Genomic DNA, 23582 nt, shown 5'->3' on the forward strand with positions numbered 1-23582 from the left:
CTTTTCCCCCTTTCCATATGTTCATCTGTTTTCTTTCTTAAACCCTACATATGAGTGACATCATATGGTATTTGTCTTTCTCTGACTTATTTCACTTAGCATAATAATACATAATAATACACTCTAGCTCCATCCATGTTATTGCAAGCGGCATTCATTCTTTTTGATGGCTGAGTAATATTCCTGTGTGTGTGTGTGTGTGTGTGTGTGTATACACCACATTTTTATCTATTCATCACTTAATGAAGACTTGGATTTTCTCCATAGTTTGGCTATTATTGATAAGACTGCTATCAACATTGGGGTGCATGTATCCCTTTGAATCTGTATTTTTATATCTTTTGGGTAAATACTTAGTAGTGTAATTGCTGGATCATAGGGTTGTTCTATTTTTAACATTTTGAGGAACCTCCATACTCTTCACCAGAGTGGCTGCACCAGTTTGCAGTCCCACCAACAATGCGAGAGGGTTCCCCTTTCTCTGCATCCTCACCAACACCTGTTGTTTCTTGGGTGTTGTTAATTTTAGCCATTCTGACAGGTGTGAGATGGTATCTTATCGTGGTTTTGATTTGTATTTCCCTGATTGATGTTGAGCATCTTCTCATGTATCTATTAGCCACCTGGATGTCTTTTTTTTGGAAAAGTGTCTGTTCATGTCTTCTGCTCATTTCTTAACTGGGAATGTCCATGCCACTCTCTATAGAGATGCAAAACTCCTTGAGGTAATCCCAGCCTGTTACCTTCTGCTTTCCAATTGTTGGTTTTAACTAGCAGAAATTCACCTTGGGTGTCAGAAAGCCTGGACTGGAGAGTAGTTGGGCACGATGCAAATGTAAATTACTATTTTAAGTGGCAAGTTTCACTCAGAGCACAAGTTTAAGGTAATTCTTTGTGCTTGTCTGAGGTGTCCAAAGGGTAGGTACATCCCTGTATTGATATTGAAAGATGGAGCAGTTGGCAAAGACAAATTCATATCCTAGTTTTCTTTAGTGCCAGACTCCTTTGAGACACCTGGTATGTGCTCATGAGCTGATATGACCAGCGATAGGTTTCCTGTGGACTAACCAATGGTTAGCAAGCCTATTAGAGTGTCTTTAGGGTATAATTATAATCCACATTTAATAAGGCTCAACATCTGCCAGATGTATGGTCAATGCTTTGAAGGCAGATCCTCAATAGTTGTTTGAAGCAGGGGAGTATTACTGATCATTTGAGTGTAAGCGTCTGTACTAAATTGTCAGTACCCTTAGTACTTTAGTACCGACATTGTCAGTGCCTTAAGAGCAGAAACTCTGTTTACCTTGTACATGCAGATAGAGTCTAAGCTTTTCTTAAATGAAGAAGCAGCATTGTGTAACGGTCAGGTGCCAGGGGCTTAACCCCTAGTTCACAATTTAGTAGCTGTGTGTCCTCGGATAAATTGACCTCTTTGTGCCATAGTTTCTTCATAGAGTAGGGATTTGAGAAGTATCTACTCCTTGAGATCTTATGAAGATGAACTAAATGAATATTTGCAAAGTGCTTAGAACAGAACCCAGCACACTGCAAGTGCCATGCAAGTATTAGCTAAATAATTTTTCTTAATATTTGTATTTGTAGATGAGAAAATTGAGTTTAGACGAGGAGCTTAAATGCCCTTCATAGCAACGTCATAAGAGGACACATACTACAGAAAAAGAAAAGAAATAATTATTCAAATACTGCTAAAAGTATTTGGGTATAATAAAAATGAAGTTTGAGGTGAGAAATTAAGGATTATATAAAGGTGTTTAAGATCATTGGGAAGTGGTGCACCTGGGTGGCTCAGTCGGTTAAGCATTCGTCTCCTGATTTTGGCTCAGGTCATGATCTCAGGATTTTGAGATCAAGCTGAGCATTAGGCTCCATGCTCAGCACGGAGTCTGCTTGAGATTCTCCCTCTCCCTCTCCCTCTGCTCATGCTCTCTCTCTCTCTCTCTCTCTCTCTCAAATAAATATCTTTAAAAAAAGATCATTGGAAAGTGCTATTATATGTTGGTATATATTAAGATGAAAAGGTGAGATAAAGAAAATCCAGAGCTGCCCAAAGTTATGGTTGCTTAAAATGATTCAAATTAAACTGGAGTCCTTGGTATATTGTTGTAATTCAGAAGCAAATCTAACTACGGGCTTCATATCTTTAAGTTTGGAAAAACTTAAATGAAGTCAATATAATTGAAAACTTCATAGAAGTGTATTATAAAATTGAATTATAGCATCAAGGTTTTACAGTACTGGGTGAGGTAGTTTTGCAAGGAATTTAGCAGAAATGCAAAAAATAAAATGCCCCATCCTCAGGGCTCAGTCAGTTGAGCGACTGATTCTTGATTTAGGCTCAGGTCATGATCTCAGGGTCATGAGATCAAGGCCTGGGTCAGGCTCCATGCTCAGTGCAGAGTCTGCTTGAGATTCTCTCCCTTTCCCCCTGTCCCTCACCCACTCCAGGCTCTCACATGTGCATCCTCTCTCTTCTTCTTCTCTTTCTTTCTCTCTCTAATAAATAAATCTTAAAAAAAATAAAGATAAAATGCCCCATCCTGAATTGTTAGGGGTCAGTTGACGAATGAGGATATAAATATTTAAGGCATCCCAAGGATAGGATAGGCAGGACCAGTTCAAGAAAGGGCTGGAATAATTGTCTGGAGCAAATTCATACAGGGGATGAGAAGTCTACAAATGGAAAGAAAAGAGTGTCCTTTTGCTTTCCTACACAGAGAGGGTGACAAAGAAATAAGCACATTTTTAAAAAATTAATTAAATCAATGTAAAATTGCTATCTAGTCCATTTCTGAGAAATACCTGCTCATCAAGTTGGAGTTGGTTCTACTCCCCACACCAGTCTGGCTCACTGCTTCTTTCTATTCTCGAATCATCTGTCCTTTCCCAGTTGATTGCTTTCTTTGAAATCCATCTCTGACTGTAATTCCTTCAATTTGCTTATACATTGCAGATTATATCTGTATCTGTATCAATGAAAAGTAAAACTTTGGTGTATAGTAAGCATGAATGCCAAGTCACAAATTGAGGTGTATAAGGAATTTAATTTTTTATAGAAAAACTGAATTTTTCTCTTTTGAGTTTCCTTTCACTATGTATTGCAAATTAAATTCTTACTGAATAAAGTTCCCCATCTCCAAACTCATTTTTTCTAAGGTTTTATTTATTTCATCAGAGAGTGAGTGAGAGTGAGCATGTGCATGCAATGTATGCAGGGGTTGTGGTGTGAGAACAGAGGGAAGGAGAATCTCAAGACTCCATGCTCAGTGTGGACCCCTACACTGGGCTCTATCCCAGGACCCTGAGATCATGACCTGAGCTGAAATCAAGTTGGATGCTCAACCGACTAAGCCACCCAAGTGCCCCCCCTAAACTCAATTCTTGAGAAAGGAATACCTAGTATTAAAACAATATGGTAAGAGATGGATGGGGCAAGAGGAAGCTAGTCCAGGTTGTCTGCATCCAATCACAGTGACATTATTTGAGACTTAGATCACTAATGTGAACTCTGGTCCTCAGCACATGCATGTTGCTCTTTTCTCCTTATTTGCAACCATGCCTCTCCAGGACAGCTCTCTAGCAAGAGATATTGAGCTCTTCTCTGGCTTGTGGACAACCTTTACCTGCTTCCACTATGGGATTCCTGGAAACTTGCTGCAGCCAAGATCTTTCTACCTAGATGTTCCATGACGCCATTTCTATGCTACTGCCCCTTTACTATACTGGGTAATGGGGAACTCTGGATCTTGCTGGCTCCCTGGACTTTGTTTCAGTTTTGAGGCACATTCATCTTTCTCTGACATCCCAACCCTAATGCAAAGTTTATATTATCCCTACCTTCCTCTCTGCCTTTCCTCAACCTGTAGAATATTTTATTATTATTATTATTATTATTATTATTATTATTATTATTATTATCAGAGGAGAACTGCTCTTACATATTAGGAATCAGTCCAAGTCTTTCTGGTCAAAATTTTATTGCACAATTCTTTAGTGTTCACAAACACGATAATCTGATATTCTCCAGTATCCCAAAGCCCTTTTCAAACTGATATTTTCTGTTCTGATTTATCAACCCTCTCTTGGCACAACTAATGCCTCCTAGCCCAGCAGACAAGGGAAAGGTCATTGATTCCAGGGGATACCAGGGAAAGCACATCTGTTAATATTACAAGCTGATCCATCTATTCATAAATCAGCAAATCCTAACATTTCTGGACTTGGCTATGACTGACTTCTTCACAATTTCTCCTATATACTTTCTGAATTTTCTAGAGCTCTCAGCACCAATCCTATTTCACACCTTTACACCTTTACTCATGTGACTCCTATCCCAAACAACCTTCCTCTCCCTCTTTGCCTGGGCAATTCCACACTTACACAGTAAAGTTTAATGGAAAAGAGCATGGTCTCAGTTCAGACCTCAGATATTTAGCTTTACCACCTACTTCATGTAACTCCATTACTTAACCTCCCCCTACCTGACTTTCCTCATCTGTAAAATGGGTATTAGGAGTGCCTTTCCCAAGGGTTTGTTATAGGGATTAAATAAAATAATATATATGTAGTACTTAAAATGGTATCTAGCAAATAGTAAGCACTCAATAGCATTGGCTATTTTCACTCACCTTTCAAGACTCACTCATGCTCACCCTCCTACTACTCCCATTCTTGTGTCCTTGGCAGTCATTAAGGCTGCAGGCCATACTTTAGCCCCTGAAGGTGGAGAAAAAAAGGATCAGGGCATTGACTAGAAAGGGCTTAGGGTGAACTTTCTCAGAGAGCATTTTGTAGAGTAACCTTTAAAAAAAAAAAAAAAGATTTTATTTATTTATTTGACAGAGAAACAGCGAGAGCAGGAACACAAGCAGGGGGGGTGGGAGAGGGAGAAGCAGGCTTCCCGCTGAGCAGGGAGCCTGATGCGGGGCTCCATCCCAGGACCCTGGGATCATGACCTGAGTCAAAGGCAGACGCTTAAGGACTTAGCCACCCAGGTGTCCCTGTAGAGTAACCTTTTAATAATATATTTGCTGCAGCTTTTTTATGTTAAGAGTCTTGTTTCCTTCTGTAACCACACATAATATTATAAATCCCACTTCTGCTACATTAGCACACCAGGATTGGTGGGGGAATGAATGTGGAAGGAAGAAAAGGAGATTTGTACCCAAATACTACTAAAGCTAGTACTGCTACCCCTATTTTTTCCAATAAAGGGGGAAAAAGGTTAATGGAGACAGAATGACATATTCAAGTTTAGAGGCTATATGATAAGTAGTTAAATCATGACTCAGTTCAGCTCTTAAGACTTCCATCATCTCGGTGTTTAAATGTAATTCCACTTCTCTTGGGAGTGTACCTTCTTTGAAGAATATAAGTGGTATCTAGTCATAGAAGACAGAGAGGATTTTAGTTCTAGAAATTGGACCCTGGCTTCTCTCACTGCTCTGCAGGACCTGCCTGGCCTGTTTGGGTTGTAATCCCAGTTTCTTAAAGACTTACTATTAAACTCATTGACTTGAATCTTGTCCCAAGGTTTCAAATTTCTTGCCTCAGATACAGTTCTTATCTTAAGGCAAACCCTTCATTTTCTTTGCACAAAATTCCAGGGCCTGGATATCATCTCGTCTTTGGGTAACATCTTCCAGATTTGTTTTAAGCTGATTGCATGTTGCTGAACAATCAGATTTTCTGCCCTAAGCAGCACAAAACCAAGTGATGACAGCGCTGGCTCCTGGCCACCAGCAATGGGATGACACCGCACGGGTCTTTGGTAGTCATGATTGGGTCTTGGGTGTTCGCAAATGGCTACATACCCCTCAAGAGTGGGAAAGGGAGTCTCTCTTTCTCTCTCTCTCTCGACACATGGTGTGGGAACTCATCTGTGTTAGGGCTGTTTTTGCCATTGCCGTACCCCCCCACACACACACTCAATCTACCTTTCACAACCCTACATTTTCATACACTTATATTTCTCATGGAGACCCGCTGAGTGTTTTAACAAACTACTTGAAGTCTGAAACAAATAATACATTATATGTTAAAAAAAAAAAAAAAGATAGCAGGAGGGGAAGAATGAAGGGGGGGAAATCGGAGGGGGAGACGAACCATGAGAGACTATGGATTCTAAGAAACAAACTGAGGGTTCTAGGGGGAGAGGGGTGGGGGGATGGGTTAGCCTGGTGATGGGTATTAAAGAGGGCACGTTCTGCATGGAGCACTGGGTGTTCTACACAAACAATGAATCCTGGAACACTACATCAAAAACTAATGATGGAATGTATGGTGATTAACATAATAAAAAAAAAACTACTTGAAGAAATGGAGTGCCAGGGGAAATGTAGGCAGAACTTGGCATATGTGTTTGGGAAATATGAAACCTAAAATGTGAAAAATCTTGAGATCAGTTTTATTTTTCTGGTCTAAATGTTCCATTCAAGTTTCCCTCTCTCATTCCATTAGTTTATCATCTCCTGAGCTGCATTTACCGATGCTGTATGTCAGTGCATGACAGTGATTCCTGCAGTCTTATTTTTCTCAGTCTACCACAGTAGGGGCTACCTGTGGAGGCAGAAATGTGTACCAAGAACAACCTGCTTTATTCAGCCTCTCTGTACCTTAATGCAGAATTCAGGGATGTCCTAGTGGCTTTCACCATACAGAATGGAGCACTACCAGAAGAGAACATGGGGGAATGAGAAAGTGACAGTCAAGCAAAAGGCTCACTGAGCTTTATTAAATACGTGCCAGGAGCAGTGTTCTGGGATAGAAAATGCAAAGGATACCACAAATAAAACAAAGCCCCCAACTTTCAGAATTTCAGTTTGAGGAAAGCCAACATAATGAAAGCTTCCTGGAAATACTGAACATGACCTACAAAGTATCAAGTTAGTTCTAGAGGCAACTATTTCTGTAAAAGATTAGAAAGTAAGATGGCTTGAAATGATGAGAGGATGCTTTCAAAGTCTGGAACCTAAACTGGGCTGTGAAGAGTGAGCAGGAATGAGATATTTCAGAAGCCAAGAAAAGGACATTCCCAGGTGAGAGGGAGACAAGAGCAAGATTTCAGAGTAGAGAAGATTGAAGGATGAGTGTGGGAAAACTGAGGGATTAAGTTTGGCTAAAGGGCTCACACAGGTGACAGTGCCTACCCCCTAGTAGGATTCAGGAAACATCTGTGAAATGCATGGGGAAGGGTTAAAAAGATGGGTTGATGTCACATTACGATACATGGCTATTTTCTCTGTACTTTTTCTAGTTGGTTAAAGGTGATAATGTGATTGAAGCTAAACATGGAATCTGAGCTTACGCTTTCTGAATATGTGTCAAAACTTAATCTTCATCAGTCATGTACAGAAAGGGGGTTATAATCACAAAGAGAACGAGGTGAGATTTTAGGTATACGGGTCAGATTAGAGGCATCTGCTTTTGCTGGAAAAGAACTAAAGTGTGTGAGGAACATCTAAAAAAACCTGCTTGTAAATGGGCCTCGTGAAAGCCAGAACTCTGGAAACATTCTTTTCCAGTTTTGCTAATGAGTGGGGCCAACATTTTGACTGCAAAAGTAAGAGGGAGCAGCACCCTGCATTAGACTGGCCTGTTTGGTCCTCTTCTCCACTGGGTTCTAAACTCCCCAAGGTAGGAACTAGCTTCAATGTTGTAACCCTAGCACCTAGCAAAATCCCTACCACATACTCAGTGTTGACTGGGTATGTGTTGCTTGAGTTAATTTATTAAAACATGTGATGTGGTTCTTTAATTCAGAGCAAGTCGAAGTTCTTTAACTGCATCAAATCAATAAAATGATGAGCTAAGGCAAACTAAGTTTACACAATGGATATGGTTGGATTACCCTATGTATGAATTAAACTATAAACGACTACAACTGAATAACTTACAGTGGTGTCACCAATTTCTCCTCAGGTGTGGATGAGAGAACAATATCTAGTTTGGACCCATCTGAATTTCTCCACTTGGTATGTTTTTGAGAAATTGCTGATTCTATTGCTGGTTCAGAAAGGGGTCATTCCCCAGTGTTTGCAGATTTTCCAGATTTTTGTAATTGCTCAAAGTTTATTTTTAGAACATTCTTGAAATTCCAAGGCATTTTGTTCTCTCCAGTGCCCTGAAACATGATTTTTATCAATCCCTTATTGTCCTGGAAGTGTCCAATTTGTCTGTGTGTAACAACAGCCTTCACCTGGAATCTGTGTAATTACCATAGCATCCCTGATACTGTTTTTTTGGGCAGTACCCGAAAGGTTTTGCTATATCTTGACCCTTTTCATGACAATTTCTTGATCGGAGTTTAAAGATGATATCCAACATACTTTCCAATCATCTAAATGTGATGCAAATAGTATTTAGAAAAACGAGTAGGGCAAAACAAAAACCCTGCAAAATATTTTTATATATAAAATGTCTCTATTATTTGTTTAAAAAGATACACATCTTACTATAATAAACTCAAAGCAAACAAACAAAAAATAAAAATACCCCAAAGTCAAACATAAAATTATATATATGCACATGTGTATAAAACAAATGATCAACTATAATTTCACTTTAAAACTAGAATTAAAAACAAAAACAAACAAAACCCCTGGAAATGCTGAAGAAATTGCTGAAGTCCGGGTGCATTTTTTATTTTTTATTCACATATAATTGACCTACAATGTTATATTCATTTCAGATGTATAATACAGTGATTTGACAATTCTGTACATTACTAATGATCACCGTAGTGTGAGTCCCATCTGTCAGCATACAACACTATTGCAACATTATTGACTCTATTCCCTATGCTGTATTTTTCATTTCCATGACTTACTCATTTTAGAACTGAAAATTTCTACCTCTTAATCCCATCACCTATTTTACCCATCCTCCACCCACCTCCTCTCTGGCAACCACCAGTTTGTTCTCTGTATTTAAGAGACAGTTTTTGTTTTTTAGTTTCCACATGTAAGTGAAATTATATGGTATCTCTCTCTCTCTCTCTCTCTCTCTCTCTCTCTCTCTGACTTCCCTTAGCATAATATCATTTAGGCCCATCCATGTTGTCAGACATGGCAAGATTTCATTCTTTTTTTACGGCTGAATAATATTCCTGGTGTGTGTGTGTGTGTGTGTGTGTGTGTGTATCTCACACTTTATCCATTCATCTATTCATGAACACTTGGGTTGCTTCCATATCTTAGCTATGGTAAATAATGCTGCCATAAACATAAAACATGTCTTTTTTTATTAAGTGTTTTCATGTTCTTTGGGTAAATATCCTATAGTGGAGTTATTGGGTCATATGGTATTTCTATTTTTTTTTTTTGAAGAACTTCTATACTGTGTCCACAGCAGTCACACAAATTTACATTTCTATCAACAGTGCCCGAGGGTTCCTTCTTCTCTACATTTTCCCCAGTACTTGTTATTTCTTGTCTTTTTGATACTAGCCATTCTGACTGGTGTGAGGTGATATCTCATTGTGGTTTTGATTTGTATTTTCCTGATGATTAATGATGTTGAGCATCTTTTCATGTGTTTATTGGCCATCTGTATGTCCTCTTTGGGTCTATTCAGAACCTCTGATAAGTTTTTAATCAGATTATTTACTTTCCTTTGGTGTTGAGTTGTGTAAGTTTCTTTATATATTTTAAATATTAATCACTTATCAGATCTATCATTTGCAAATATCTTTTCCATTTCGCTAGCCTTTTCATTTTGTTGATGGTTTTCTTTTCTGCGTAAAATTTTTAGTGTAGTATCATTAGTTTAATTTGCTTTTGTTTTCCTTGCCTGAGATTTATCCATAAATATGCCAATGTCAAAGGGAATACTACTTATGTTTTCTTTTAGAAGTCTTATATTTTCAGGTTTCACATTTAGGTTTTTAATTCCTTTTGAGTTTATATTTGTGTATGGGGTAAGGAATTTTAATGCAATTGCAAATGAGATGGTTTTCTTAATTTCTCTTTCTGCTACTTACTAGTGTATAGAAATGCAACTGATTTCTATATATTAATTTTGTATCCTACAACTTTACTGAATTTAGTCTAATGTTTTTTTGGTTAAATCTTTAGGGTTTTCTATGTGTAGTATCATGTCATCTGTAAAGAGTGACAATTTTGCTTCTTCATTAATAATTTGGTTGCCTTTTCTTTCTTATCTGATTGATGCATCTAGAACTTCTAGTACTATGTTGGTAAGTGGTAAGGGTGGACATCCTTATCTTGTTCCTGATCTTAGAGGAAAATCTTTTAGCTTTTCACCATTGAATATGATGTTAGCTGTGGGTTTTTCATATCTTTATTGTGTTGAGGCATGTTCCTTCTAAACACGCTTTTTAGTTTTACCATGAAAAAGATGTTGTAGTTTATCAAAAGCTTTTTCTGCATCTAAAGGAATGATCATATGGTTTTATAATTTCTCTTATTGTTAATATGGTGTTTCCTATTGACTGATTTGCAAATATTGAACAACATTGCCTCCCTGAAATCAATCTCATTTGGTGGAAGGGAGAATGATTGTTTTTTAGTATGGACATTGTGGTGAATTTTTTTTAAATTATTGTTGAATTCATTTTGCCAATATTTTTTGAGGCTTTTGTATTTGTGTTCATCAGAGATATTGGTCTGTTTGTTTTCTCTCTCTCTTTAGAGTGTCTTTGTCTGATTTAGGTGTTAGAGCAATAATGGCCTCATACACAGAATTTGGAAGTTTTTCTTCCTCTTCTATTTTGTAGAATAGTTTGAAAAGAACAGATATTAACTTTTTAAATGTTTGGTGGAATTCAACTATGAAGCCATATGGATCTGAGCTTTTATTTATTGGGAAAGATTTGATTACTGATTCAGTTTCAATACTAATAATCTGTTTGTTCATATTTTCTATTTCTTCTTGATTCAGTTTTGGGAGATTGTAGGTTTCTAGGAATTTATCCATTTCTTCTAGGTTGTTGGCATACATTTTTTCATAATATTCTTTTATATTCCTTTATATGTCTGTGATGTCAGTTATTTCTCTTCCTGCATTAATTTGAGTTCTCTCTTTAGCAAAACTTGTCAAGAAAAGAAAAGGGTTATCAATTTTGTTTATATTTTCAAAGAAACAGCTCTTGATCTTTTTTGTCCCTATTTCATTTATTTCTGCTCTGATCTTTATTATTTCCTGCTTCTACTAGTTTTGGTCTTTGTTCTTTTTTCTAGCTCCCTTGGGTGTAAGGTTAGGTTATTCATTTGAAGTTTTTCTTGTTTCTTGAGGTAAGACTGTATCATTATAAATAAACTTCCCTCTCAGAACTACTTTTGCTACATCCCAAAGTTTTTGGACTATTGTGTTTTCATTTTCATTCATCTTCCTGTATTTTTTTTAATATATTTGATTTTTTTGGTTAATCCATTCATTATTCAGTAGCAGGTTGTTTATCCTCCATGTGTTGGGTTCTTTCCAGATTTTTTCTCATAATTTCTAGTTTCATACCATGTGGTCAGAAAAGATACTTAATAGGATTTTAATCTTCTTAAATTTATTGAGACTTGTTTTGTTGGCCTAACATGTGATCTATCCTGGAGACTGTTTCATGTGCAGTTGAAAAGAATGTATTTTACTCTTTTTGGACAGAATGTTCTCTGTATATCTGTTAGGTCCATCTGGTCTAATATGTCATTCAAAGCCACTGTTTCCTTGTTACTTTCTGTCTGGATAATTGATCCATTGATGTAAGTGAAGTATTAAAGTCCCCTTCCATCATTCTATTGCTGTCAATTTCTCCTTTTATGTCTATTAATAAATTGCTTTATATATTTAAGTGTTCCAGTGTTGGGAGCATAGACATATATATATTATATGATGTCATATTTTATACCTTTTTAATTTGTGTATCCATTGACTTATTTTTATAAATATAATTGATTTTTTTTTTTGCCCCTTTTTTGTTTAAAGCTCCACACTGGTTTTATAAGTGATTATTCTATCTTTATGATATGTTTGCTTTTACCATAATTGTTTTCTTTCATAATTTTCTTCTATTTATGGCCTTTTCTTTTCACTTAAAGAATTCCCTTTAACATTTCTTGCAAGATTGGTTTAGTGGTGATAAACTCCTTTAACATTTATTTTTTGGGAAATTTTTTATCTATCCTTCAGTTCTGAATGATAACCTTGCTGGGTATTCTTTTGTTCTAAGTTTTTTTTTTAACTTGTAGAACTTTGAATATACCATGCCACTCTCTTCTGGCCTGCAAAGTTTCCGCTGAAAATCAGCTGATCGCCTTATGGAATTTCTCTTGTAAATATTTTTTTTTTTCCTTGATGTTTTAAAAATTCTCCTTATCATTACTTTTTGTCCTTTTAATTATTGCATGTCTTAGTGTAGACCTCTTTGGGTTCATCTTTTTTTTTTTTTTTAAGATTTTATTTATTTATTTGACAGAGAGATAGCTCAAGTAGGCAGAGCGGCAGGCAGAGGGAGAGGGAGAAGCAGGCTTCCTGCTGAGGGCGAAGCGCAATGCAGGGCTCGATCCCAGCACCCTGGGATCATAACCTGAGCCGAAGGCAGACGCTTAACCCACTGAGCCATCCAGGCACCCCTGGGTTCATCTTGTTGGGTGTTCTCTGTGACTCTGGATTTCTGTTTCCTTCCCCAGATTAGGGAAATTCCTGTTACTTCTTCAAATAAATTTTCTGTCCCCTTCTCTCTCTTCTCCTTCTGGTATCCCGGTAATATGAATGTTATTACACCTGACTTAACCTATTCTCATTTTTTTGCTTTTCAACTTGGTTGCTTTCCATTATGCTGTCTTCCAGATTGCTGATCTGTTCTTCTGCATCTTCTAATCTGCATCCTCTAATGCACATTCACTTTAGTGCATTTTTTCATTTCAGTTATTGAATTACTCATCTGATTGGTTCTTTTTATGTTTTCTACCTCTTTGCTGAAGTTCTCACTGAGATCATCCATTCTTTTCTCAAGTTCAGTAGGTATCCTTATGATCATTACTTTGAATCCTTTATCATGTATATTGCTTATCTCCAGTTCATTTTACTTCTCTACAGTGATTTTGTTCTATTCTATCATTTGGGACATGATGCTTTCTCCTCATTTTGTCTTTTTTTTTTTTTTTAAGATTTTATTTATTTGACAGAGAAAGACACAGCAAGAGAGGGAACACAAGCAGGGAGAGTGGGGGAGGGAGAACCAGGCTTCCCGTTGAGCAGGGAGCCCCATGCGGGGCTTGATCCCAGGACCCTGGAATCATGACCTGAGCCGAAGGCAGATGCTTAACGACTGAGCCACCCAGGTACCCCACTCTCCTCATTTTGTCTTAACTCTGTGTTTGTTTCTATGTATCAGGTAAGTCAGCTACATCTCATGATTTTAAAAATAGTGGCCTTGTGTAGAAGAAGTTTTGTAATGCTCTGTAGCTCAGTCCCCCTGGTCTCCAGAGTTAGGTGCTCTGGTGGTATCCCTTGTGTGGACTGTGTGTGTCCTACTGTTGTGGCTGAGCCATGATTGCCTTCAGCCCAACTGGCTGTTATGACCATTTTGCTTGTGGTGCATTTGGCAGGATTTGGCCCCTATACCATTGAGGGGTCTGTCTGGAAGCTCCTTGATTGGAGGGAGAAATCTAATTAGGTATCTGCAGTTAGCCTTCTTGCTACAATTGCAAGTACACCATGGGGCAGGGGTTGTTCCCTGCACAGCCAGCTGGAGTCTGGGATGCAGGAATTATGGGCACGCTGGGGTGTGGGGTTCTTTGCCTTCGTTCCCAGGGAAAGAGTCATTTTGGTGTGGCACAGGTCCCTGCCAGGGCTGCCTTCAGGGTGTGGTAGGACAGGAGCAGCCCTGGAAGGATGCCTACCCACAGAAGTAGATTAGATGGGGCTGGTCCACAAGGGAATGCCAGGGCAGAGCACAACAGGGCAAGTGATGCTAGCAAGGTAGAGAGGGTTAGAACTGGCTCCAGCAAGAGTCGGGCTATCTAGGCAGGGGTGTGGGAAGAGAAATGGCACCTGCCAGCACTTCTGTTCCTGGAGAAATCTCCTGAAGATCTCTTCCCCTTCTATACATATTCTAAGATTAGTCAATATATTTCCTTCACATGTACTGCAGGTGCTTTTCAAACTGCTGCCTTTATGCTGTATCTCAGGCAAAGTTATTTATTATGCTGTATCTCAGGCAAAGTTATTTATTATGCTGATTCTTTAAGGGCACTGGCTCAGTTTTCTATTGCCTTTTGGCTCTCCGGGCTTTAAACCTACTGAATTTTAAAGTTCCCAAAGTTAAACCTTCCTGGTTTTCAAAGCCAGATATTATGGGTACTTATATTCCCGGGGTGAGTCCCCAGTGCCAGAGATGACTGGTGTGGGATCTGGTCCTCTCAACTCCTCCATGCTTGTGATGTCCCCCCCATTTGTGGTTAGTCCTGTGGAAGATTTGGTTCCCAAACCTGTCTCATCCTTCCTACTATTTTTGATGTGGCCGCCTCTCTATGATTAATTGGGGAACATCTGCTCTGTCAGTCTTCAGGTCATTTTTAGAGTTAATTTCATAGAGATAGCTGTTACCTCAGTGTATCTGTGGGACAAGATGAACGCTGGATCCTTCTACTCTACCATCTTTTCCTGACTACCTTTGAATGTATTTTAAATCACTCTTAGACATAAAAATTACTAAGAATATCTCTCTCAAGTAAAGATTATTACAAAAATTAAGAAACTAAAGTCAATATTTTTTTAGATATGCTATAAAAAGAAAAGATGTACTTTTTCTACCTACCTACTTTGGCTCTTAATGATTTTAAATTATAAATAATCATGTATGTTAAAATGAACTTCATTACATTTCATAATAAAATTCTCAGTTATTTCAAGATAGGTTTACATTTAAATTATTGGAATGCTTATTCCTGGTTCTTTTACCACAGTCTATTTTTGAGTTATTTATTTGGAACTAACTCTTGGTTGGCTTGAACCAAAAAAGTTCATGGGCGCTGAATTTTCTGAGCATTTTAATGTTTGAGAGTTCTTTTTTTTTTTTTTTTCATTCCTGTTTCATTTAAATAGTATTGGATCTGCATTTAATATTTTCAGAACTTTTACGCATTGTTCCACTGTCTTCTGGCATTAAATTAATGAGAAGATAAACTCTATGAAGGAAGATAGTTTTGTCTGTTTTTTTTTTTTTTTTTTTCTTTTTTTCTTGTGTCCTGAATAAAATCTTATTCAGGGCAGTGCTCCAAAAGCATTTGTGGAATGAACAAATTAATACTAGCTGATACTAGTCTGGATTTTATTCCTATTCAGATGCCTAAAAAAATCATTTAATAATTCTTAAATTTCAATAGCTTAACCAGAATGTATTTAGCACTGACTTTTCTTATACACATATTACTGCAACACAAATGGGTCTTTCTTATATTTCAAGAAAATATTCCTTTTTGCTCTTGTAAAAATAGAAAGCTAGACAAATTCCTCTATAAAAAATGGATGATAATGGTCTACCCTGTGTATTTAATTTAATACAAATAAAATATTACATGGTTGTAGTTATTTGATCTGATACATACTATCCATATAATTCTATCTCAGACTTCATATTTTTACTATGTGAATGCTATTTATAAAAGATCCACATAGGAAACTATACTTAGTTTTTTTTATCTTGAACAATTTATGTTTTTTCCTGGAGTTAATCATTATCTTACTTTTTGCTTGCTTAATTTTTCTTGTATTAATTACTAATTCTTCCCCAAAATCTTACCCTAGTGGAAACCTCATTTCAATATGTCCAAACATATCAATTGTCTATCCATTGCATAATCTTTGGCACATCCCTCCCTGAGCCCGCTAATCTGGACTACATGTTTACTCTTCATGCTTGCTGCACAGCTATCATCCTAGGTCCCCCTCACCATCTGTCTGAAGATTCAATTTGCCTTCTTTTCTTAGATTTTATTTCTGTGTCTCTCTTGGATTACCCTCTTGTTTGCCTATCTTTCAGTAATTTCCTGAAAAGGATGTACTTAAATGGCCTGTTCACTTTGTTTGCTTTGATTGCTAGCTGTCCTTAATGTTTAATGCCTGTAAGTTGCTCAGTTGTAGTTTTCTTCAGTTATATTTTATTTATATACAGTGCAATCTAGCTATATCCATCATATGCATTTAACTTGCCTCAGTTTCTTTTTTTTAATGTAGTTATTTTTTTATTGCTTGGGAATTGGAAACTAAGATCACAAAATAGTACAAAAATGTACTAAGTACACCACATTGAAAAGAAAATTTCAGAAGTTGGGACCAGATACATCTGGATGATTTTCTTTTTTTTTTTTTTAATTTAATTTAATTATGTTATGTTAATCACCATACATTACATCATTAGTTTTTGATGTAGTCTTCCATGATTCATTGTTTGCGTATAACACCCAGTGCTCCATTCACTATGTGCCCTCTTTAATATCCATCACAGGGCCAACCCATCCCCCCACCCCCCCTAGAACCCCCAGTTTGTTCCTCAGAGTCCATAGTCTCTCATGGTTCGTCTCCCCCTCCGATTTCCACCCCCTTCATTCTTCCCTTCCTGCTATCTTCTTCTTTTTTTTAACAAAAATGTATTATTTGTTTCAGAGGTACAGGTCTGTGATTCAACAGTCTTACACAATTCACAGCGCTCACCATAGCACATACCGTACATCATTAGTTTTTGATATAGTGTTCCATGATTGACTGCTTGCGTATAACACCCAGTGCTCCATTCAATACCTTTTAATACCCATCACCAGGCTAACCCATCCCCCCACCCCCTCCCCTCTAGAACCCTCAGTTTGTTTCTCAGAGTCCATAGTTTTTCATGGTTCATCTCCCCCTCTGATATCCCCCCTTCATTTTTCCCTTCCTACTATCTTCTTTTTTTTTTTAACATATATTATTTGTTTCAGAGGTACAGGTCTGTGATTCATCAGTCTTACACAATTCACAGCGCTCACCATAGCACATACCCTCCCCAGTGTCTATCACCCAGCCACCCCATCCCTCCCATCTCCCACCACTCCAGCAACCCTGTTTGTTTCCTGAGATTAAGAATTCCTTATATCAGTGAGATCATATGATACATGTCTTTCTCTGACTGACGTATTTCTCTCAGCATAATACCCTCCAGTTCCATCCACGTTGTTGCAAACGGCAAGATTTCATTCCTTTTGATGGCTGCATAATATTCCATTGTATATATATACCACATCTTCTTTATCCATTCATCTGTTGATGGACATCTTGGCTCTTTCCATAGTTTGGCTATTGTGGACATTGCTGCTATAAACATTGAATTTATAAAACCTGACATAAATTTGTATATATAACTAAACATCATTAACTGGAATCTTCTGTTAACTCATTGAGCACTTCTATATGTTCACATCTCTAATTTGGTAACACTAAATATTCTTGTATTATCTATATGGTCCTGACTATATTAATATTGTTATTTATTCAATAGTCTCATCGCTTCTCTGCAATCATAAAGATTTTATACAGTCTCCCTCACTGTTAGTAGTACGGGTCATGTATACATTCTTTTATGTTGTTTACATTTATTTGTAATGATCTTCTCTCAGCTATGCAAAATTTCAGCTAGCTCTTTTTTTAAGTTATCTCTGAATTGCTCCAGTTTAAATTCCTCTGTAGTGTGAATCGCTCATAGGAAATATAATTTTGATCTTTATATTTTCTCTAGACCGAGGTCTTCATCTGCTTTTTTCCTGTTCTATTCCTTTATTTTTCACTTTAAAGTATTTCTGCATACTTGTCTTTGCCTTTTCATTTTCCTTGCTTTGGCTTAACAGAGAGTCTTTATTTCAAGCTTTTATTTTGTTCTAATATAATCTGGATAAATTCTCCTGTACCTTTTGCCATCTTATTTAAGGATAGATTGTCTTCACTTCAGAACTACACTGTGCTTTTTCTGTAGTCAGAGGTGTTAAGAGTAGCTCTGTGTGTGTGTGTGTGTGTGTGTGTGTGTAAGAAGAGGACTGAAGGGGAGAAGGCAGAGCTCATTTGGAGTATGTATGTGTTGCTGGAGGTTGTAGATTCTGCTCTTAGGTTTTGACACAGCAATAGTAGGGAACATGGGAGCAATGATCTAGGACACTGAACCAATCAAACAACACTCTCTCCCCCTTTCCCCTGTCGCCCCTGTTTCTTTTCCTGGTTGAACTTAAAACATGTTTCTATCATGGATCCAGGTCCACTTGTTAATTTCTTCTGTTTCTTTGCTACTTGAAGTATTTATGGGCCAGCAACACAAGCATCACATGGGAACCTATTAGAAATGCAGCATCCCAGGCCTCACCCTGGATTTCCTGAACCGGAATCTGCATCTAATAGGGAATATATTAGGATGCCTATGGCACCAATGTTGATAGTTGGCGGACAGGAGGTCACATAGCATCTGGGGCTTTTTATGTGCCCTCCCACTTTTTCTTCTTCCAAAGGTATTATCCTATTTCCCTTTATATTTCATTCTAATAAATTCCATTTTACTACCTGAGATATTTAGCTTCATTTGATTTTTTTTTTTTTTTTAAGATTTTATTAAGTAATCTCTACATCCAACCTGGGGCTCAAACTAACAACTCTAAGACCAAGAGCTCCATGTTGTACTAACTAAGTTAGCCAGGCAGCCCTAACTTCATTTGATTTTGATTATTAGCTGCTACCTCTATGATTTCACTCCTCCCCCAAAATAAGATTTTATGTAATGGGGGAAGCCCAGGTGGTTCCGCCTTGTCCCCTGAGATCTTGTCACTGTAGGTAGAAACTTCTTCCAGTAGCTTTTCTGTGATCCCCTCTGACCCAGGCAGCTAGTCACACCTTCAATCTAAGTTGGATAGTTTCTTTAAATTCTGCACATTTGGGATGCCTGGGTGGCTAAGTTGGTGAAGTGTCTGCCTTTGGCTCAGGCCATGATCCCAGGGTCCTGGGATCGAGTCCTGCATCGGGCTCCCTGCTTCTCTCTCTGACTGTCACTCCCCTTACTTGTGCACTCTCTCTCTCTGAAAATAAAAATCTAAAAATAAATAAATATATACATACATATATACATACTGCACATTCATATTGTCTCCCCAGCACTATCTCTGGGTAATGAGAAAGAAGGCATAGCAGCCCAGAAAAACTACAAGCTACATAAGAATCTTGCATTTTCTATCTTTGGCTTCCATATCACTCTTATCCTTTTCATATTATCGTTGAGGTGGTCATGGCTGTGGAAGTTTTCCTTTTTTTCTAGGAGTAGAAAGGAGATACTGTGGGAAAGAGACACTGTGTTTTACTTTTACTCTATCTTTACCCTTAGGTCCCATCTAAACTCATTTTAGAATTAATGGGTTTTTTTATGGAAGCACAATCTTATTAAGACAAATGAATGTTTACAAGTGTCGTCCTCATCCCAAGGAACACTGAAATAAAAGCAAAAAAAAAAAAAGGATGCATTGTGAAATTGAAATCTAAGTGTTTTATCTTGACAATGCTTTAGCAATTGGATAATGCTGGTATTTTTAAGGCTTATGTATTGATGGCACTCCATTACTATGGGTTTTGCTGGCAGGTACTTTTTACTTATATCTCCTCACTACACCCCTTTCAGCCCACTCAAAAATGCCCAGTGAGCTGCCCTTACTAAAGTTGTGTTGTATTCACAGCTTGGTGAGCTGTAAACAGTATTAGTATGAGCTTCCATACATTTCTTTCAACCTTTACCAGGAAGGGCAAACCTCCTAGGGTGAAAGATAATTCTGTTTTTATGATCACTTCTGCTGAATTGTGCTGTATTGTGTGTGATCTGACTGGAATGGTGCAAATCAGTAATGTGGCACAATACCTCTGATGCAGAGTAACAGAACACAGAAGGACAAACAAAAAATTAATGTTGTAAGAGACAAAAAGACCCAGGGGCTGTACACGATAGACATAGCATATACATGGAATTGTAGCAATTCAGGATAACATTAAGTAGCTCATGGATTTCATGTTCTTTGTTAACCGGTTAGGAAAACAACTAATTTCAAAATATAAAATAAGTGATGTTAGGAAAGGGGGCTGAATAAAAAGGAAAGGGGAAAAGAGGAGGTGGCAGGAAGAGATAAGAAAGATGAGTATTTTCAAAGCTTATTTGATTGAATGATCACAGTCTACTTGAGAGTACAAATAAACTTATGCAAAATTTGCAATCTGAATCATAAATTGTTTTTATACTTACTTCTCTGGATTAAGCTCAATTTATCAAACATTGAATTTTAAAAATAATTTATTGAAATAGTTTATATACAATGCTATATTACTTTCAGATGTACAACTTAGTGATTTGAAAATTCTATGTTATGCAATGCTCACCATGATAAGTTCAGTTACAATCTGTCACCATACAATGTTATAACAATTGATTTTATTCCCTATGCTGTCCTCTTCATCTGTCACTAATTTTATAACTGGAAGTCTGTATCTCTTAATCTCTACCAATTTGCCCATTCCCCTATCCTCCCATCTCTGGTAACCACCACTCTATTCTCTGGGTCTATTTCTGCATTTTTTTTATTGTTGTTGTTCGTTTTGTTTTTTAGATGCCACACATAAGTGAAGTTGTATGGTATTTGTCTTTCTCTGCCTGACTTATTTCATTTTAGCACTATACATTCTAGGTCTATCCATGTTGTTGCAAATGGCAAGATATCATGCTTTTTTGTGGCTGAGTAATATTCCATTTTGTATATGCACCACAACTTCTCCATCCATTCACCCATCAATAGATACTTAGGTTGCTTCCATATCTTGGCTATTATAAATCTGCAATAAACATAAGGGGTATATACATCTTCCTAAATTTGTGTTTTAATTTTCTTTGGGTAAATACCCACTAGTGGAATTATTAGATCACATACTATCTCTACTTTTAAATTCTGGAGGAACCTCCATACTGTTTTAGACTGTAGTTGCACCAATCATACATCCTACCAACAGTATACAAGGATTCCCTTTTCTTCACATCCTAGCCAACACTTGTTCATTTGATATTAGCAATCTAACTGGTATGAAATATCTCACTTGCATTTCCCTAATGATTAGTGATGTTGAGCATCTTCTCATGTGTTTGTTGGTGATCTGTATATCTTCTTTAGAAAAATTTCTATTTCAGGCAAGTCCTCTGCCCATTTTTTAACTGACTGGGGTCTTTTGGTGTTAAGTTTTAAAAGCTCTTTATATATTTTACATATTAACTCCTTATTGAATATATCAATTGCAAATATCTTCTTCCATTCAGTAGGTAGCCTTTTTGTAGTATATCTTGAAATCTGGGATTGTGCTACCTCCAGCTTTGTGTTTCTTTCTCGAGATTGCTTTGACTGTTTGGGGTAATTTGTGATTCCATAGAAATTTTAGGATTATTTGTTCTAGTTCTGTGAAAAGCTGTTAGTATTTTGAGAGAGACTGCATTGAATCTGAGATTGCTTTGGGTAATATGAAGATTTTAACAGTATTAATTCTTCCAATCCTGAGCATGGAATCTCTTTCCATTTGTTTGTATAAACTTCAGTTTTTTTCATCAGTATCTTACGGTTTTCAGAATATAGATCTTTTACCTCCTTGGTAAGTTTTTTCCTAGATGTATTATTCTTTTGGTGCAATTGTAGATGGAATTGTTTTCTTAATTTCTTTTTTTTTAATATTTTATTTTATTTATTAGAGAGAATGAGAGAGAGAGAGAGAGCATGAGAGGCGGGAGGGTCAGAGGGAGAAGCAGACTCCCCGCAGAGCAGGGAGCCCGATATGGGACTCGATCCTGGGACTCCAGGATCATGACCCGAGCCGAAGGCAGCCGCTTAACTGACTGAGCCACCCAGGTGCCCCTGTTTTCTTAATTTCTTACTGCTACTTCATTACTAGTGTATAAAAACAGATTTATGTATATTGATTTTTATATCCTGTGACTTACATGAATTCAGTAATTACTTTTAATAGTTTTTTGGTGGCGTCTTTAGAGTTTTCTATATATAGTATCATGCCATATGAAATAGTGATAGTTTTACTTCTTCCTTACCAATCTGGATGCCCTGTCTGATTGTTGTGGCTAAAACTTCCAGTACTATTTTGAATAAAAAACAATGGTGAGAGTGGACAGCTTTGTCTTGTTCCTGATCTTAGAAGAAAAACTATCAGTTGTTCCACCATTGAGTATGATGTTAGCTATTGGTTTTTCATATATGACTTTTATTATGTTAAGGTATGTTCCTTCTAAACCCCCTTTGTTGAGGTTTTTATCAAGAATGGGTGTGTGTGTGTGTGTGTGTGTGTAATATGTGCCTTTTGTTTAGTTACCCCTTTGTGGATTTCTGTCAAAAACAAAATTGGTAAACACATGAATCATGCAATGTCAGAGATGGAAGGAACAAAAATGATCATTTCATCTAGTCAGGTTCACAAATTGGTTAAGAGGTGACACCAACTAGGGACCCAGGAATAGGGAAGTCTTCCTTGTGTGCTAAGGTAGAAGAATAGATCAGAGAAGGAAGTGCTACAAGATAGAACTGACAAGCAGTAGCCAGTGAGAATGTGAGAAGATAGTGTATTGGCTATCTGGATTTCATTTGTCAAATATCCAAGCTCTGCTAGGTGTCTTTTCTCAGCCTTGCTGGCTAACATACAATACTTATCTAATTATGCTCTGAATCAATCATGAAACTATTGACATTTGGGACTGAATAATTCTTTGTTAAAGGGGCTATCCTATGCATTGTAGGATGTTTTGTAGCATCCCTGGTCTCTGCTCCCTAGATATAAGCAGCAACCTCCAGTTGTGACAACCAAAAATGCCTCCAGACTTTGCTAAATATCCCCTGAAGACAAAATCACCCCAGTTGAGAATCACTGCTCTAAAAAAATTTAATATGTAGTTGTATTGACTGCTACAAGCTGAAGGGATAGAAGAACCTAAAAATAGGTTTCTAGTCTTAGAGCAAAATTTATTGAATTATTTTGGAAATGTTTTATGGCTTAATACTATATCAATAAATGTGATGTGTATTTTTCCATACACTTAGTAATTGCATTAGTAAACAGTTCTCTAAGCTCATGCAGAATGTTTGAAATATAAGCAGAATACTTTATTTTTGGCTGCCACTATCCCTTTAAAATTTATTTAGTCAGAGAAAGCCTTTCCTTGTCACTAGAGAAGTTCCAGCAAGTCCATTTCTCCTCTGGGTATTCACTGATAATAAAAGTCCTCTGGGTGCTTTAAGTCACAAACCTAGTCTCAATTCAGAAAATAGAACACTCATTCTTTGTAATAATCCTGATTCTTAAATTGATCTGGCACTAAATCTTCTCTCCCCCAGGCCAGGGTTTACTTGTGGCTAGAGGAAAATGTAGGGCAGTATGGGCTTCTTGTTGGTTTCCCCCTACCATCCATTCTCCTTCTCCTTTAGCATTCTGTTACTTCTGACTCCTCATAGGTCAAAATGAGATGCAAGGTATTGTGGGGAATAGTGTAGCCCCCTGTGGCAGGTGCTATTGTTTATCAACAC

General features: G+C 37.3%; 1 protein-coding gene and 1 long non-coding RNA gene across 3 annotated transcripts in view; one reads left to right on the top strand and one right to left on the bottom strand.

The window, feature by feature from the left end:
- LOC123839428 (uncharacterized) overlaps window positions 1-23582 on the top strand; it is a 280569-nt gene that overhangs the window by 233627 nt on the left and 23360 nt on the right. The window lies entirely within an intron of this gene.
- Window positions 1-23582, bottom strand: part of LOC123839430 (uncharacterized) — a 157852-nt gene that overhangs the window by 58314 nt on the left and 75956 nt on the right. For both annotated transcript variants that reach the window (XR_006789635.3, XR_008505626.2), the window contains exon 2: window positions 4647-4734. This is a non-coding gene — a long non-coding RNA (uncharacterized LOC123839430). The remainder of the gene's footprint in view (window positions 1-4646; window positions 4735-23582) is intronic.

The sequence above is a fragment of the Mirounga angustirostris genome, unplaced genomic scaffold, assembly GCF_029215605.1.
Source record: "Mirounga angustirostris isolate CCGP_5_RB_7025 unplaced genomic scaffold, mMirAng1.0.hap1 SCAF_3, whole genome shotgun sequence".
Lineage (NCBI taxonomy): Eukaryota > Metazoa > Chordata > Mammalia > Carnivora > Phocidae > Mirounga > Mirounga angustirostris.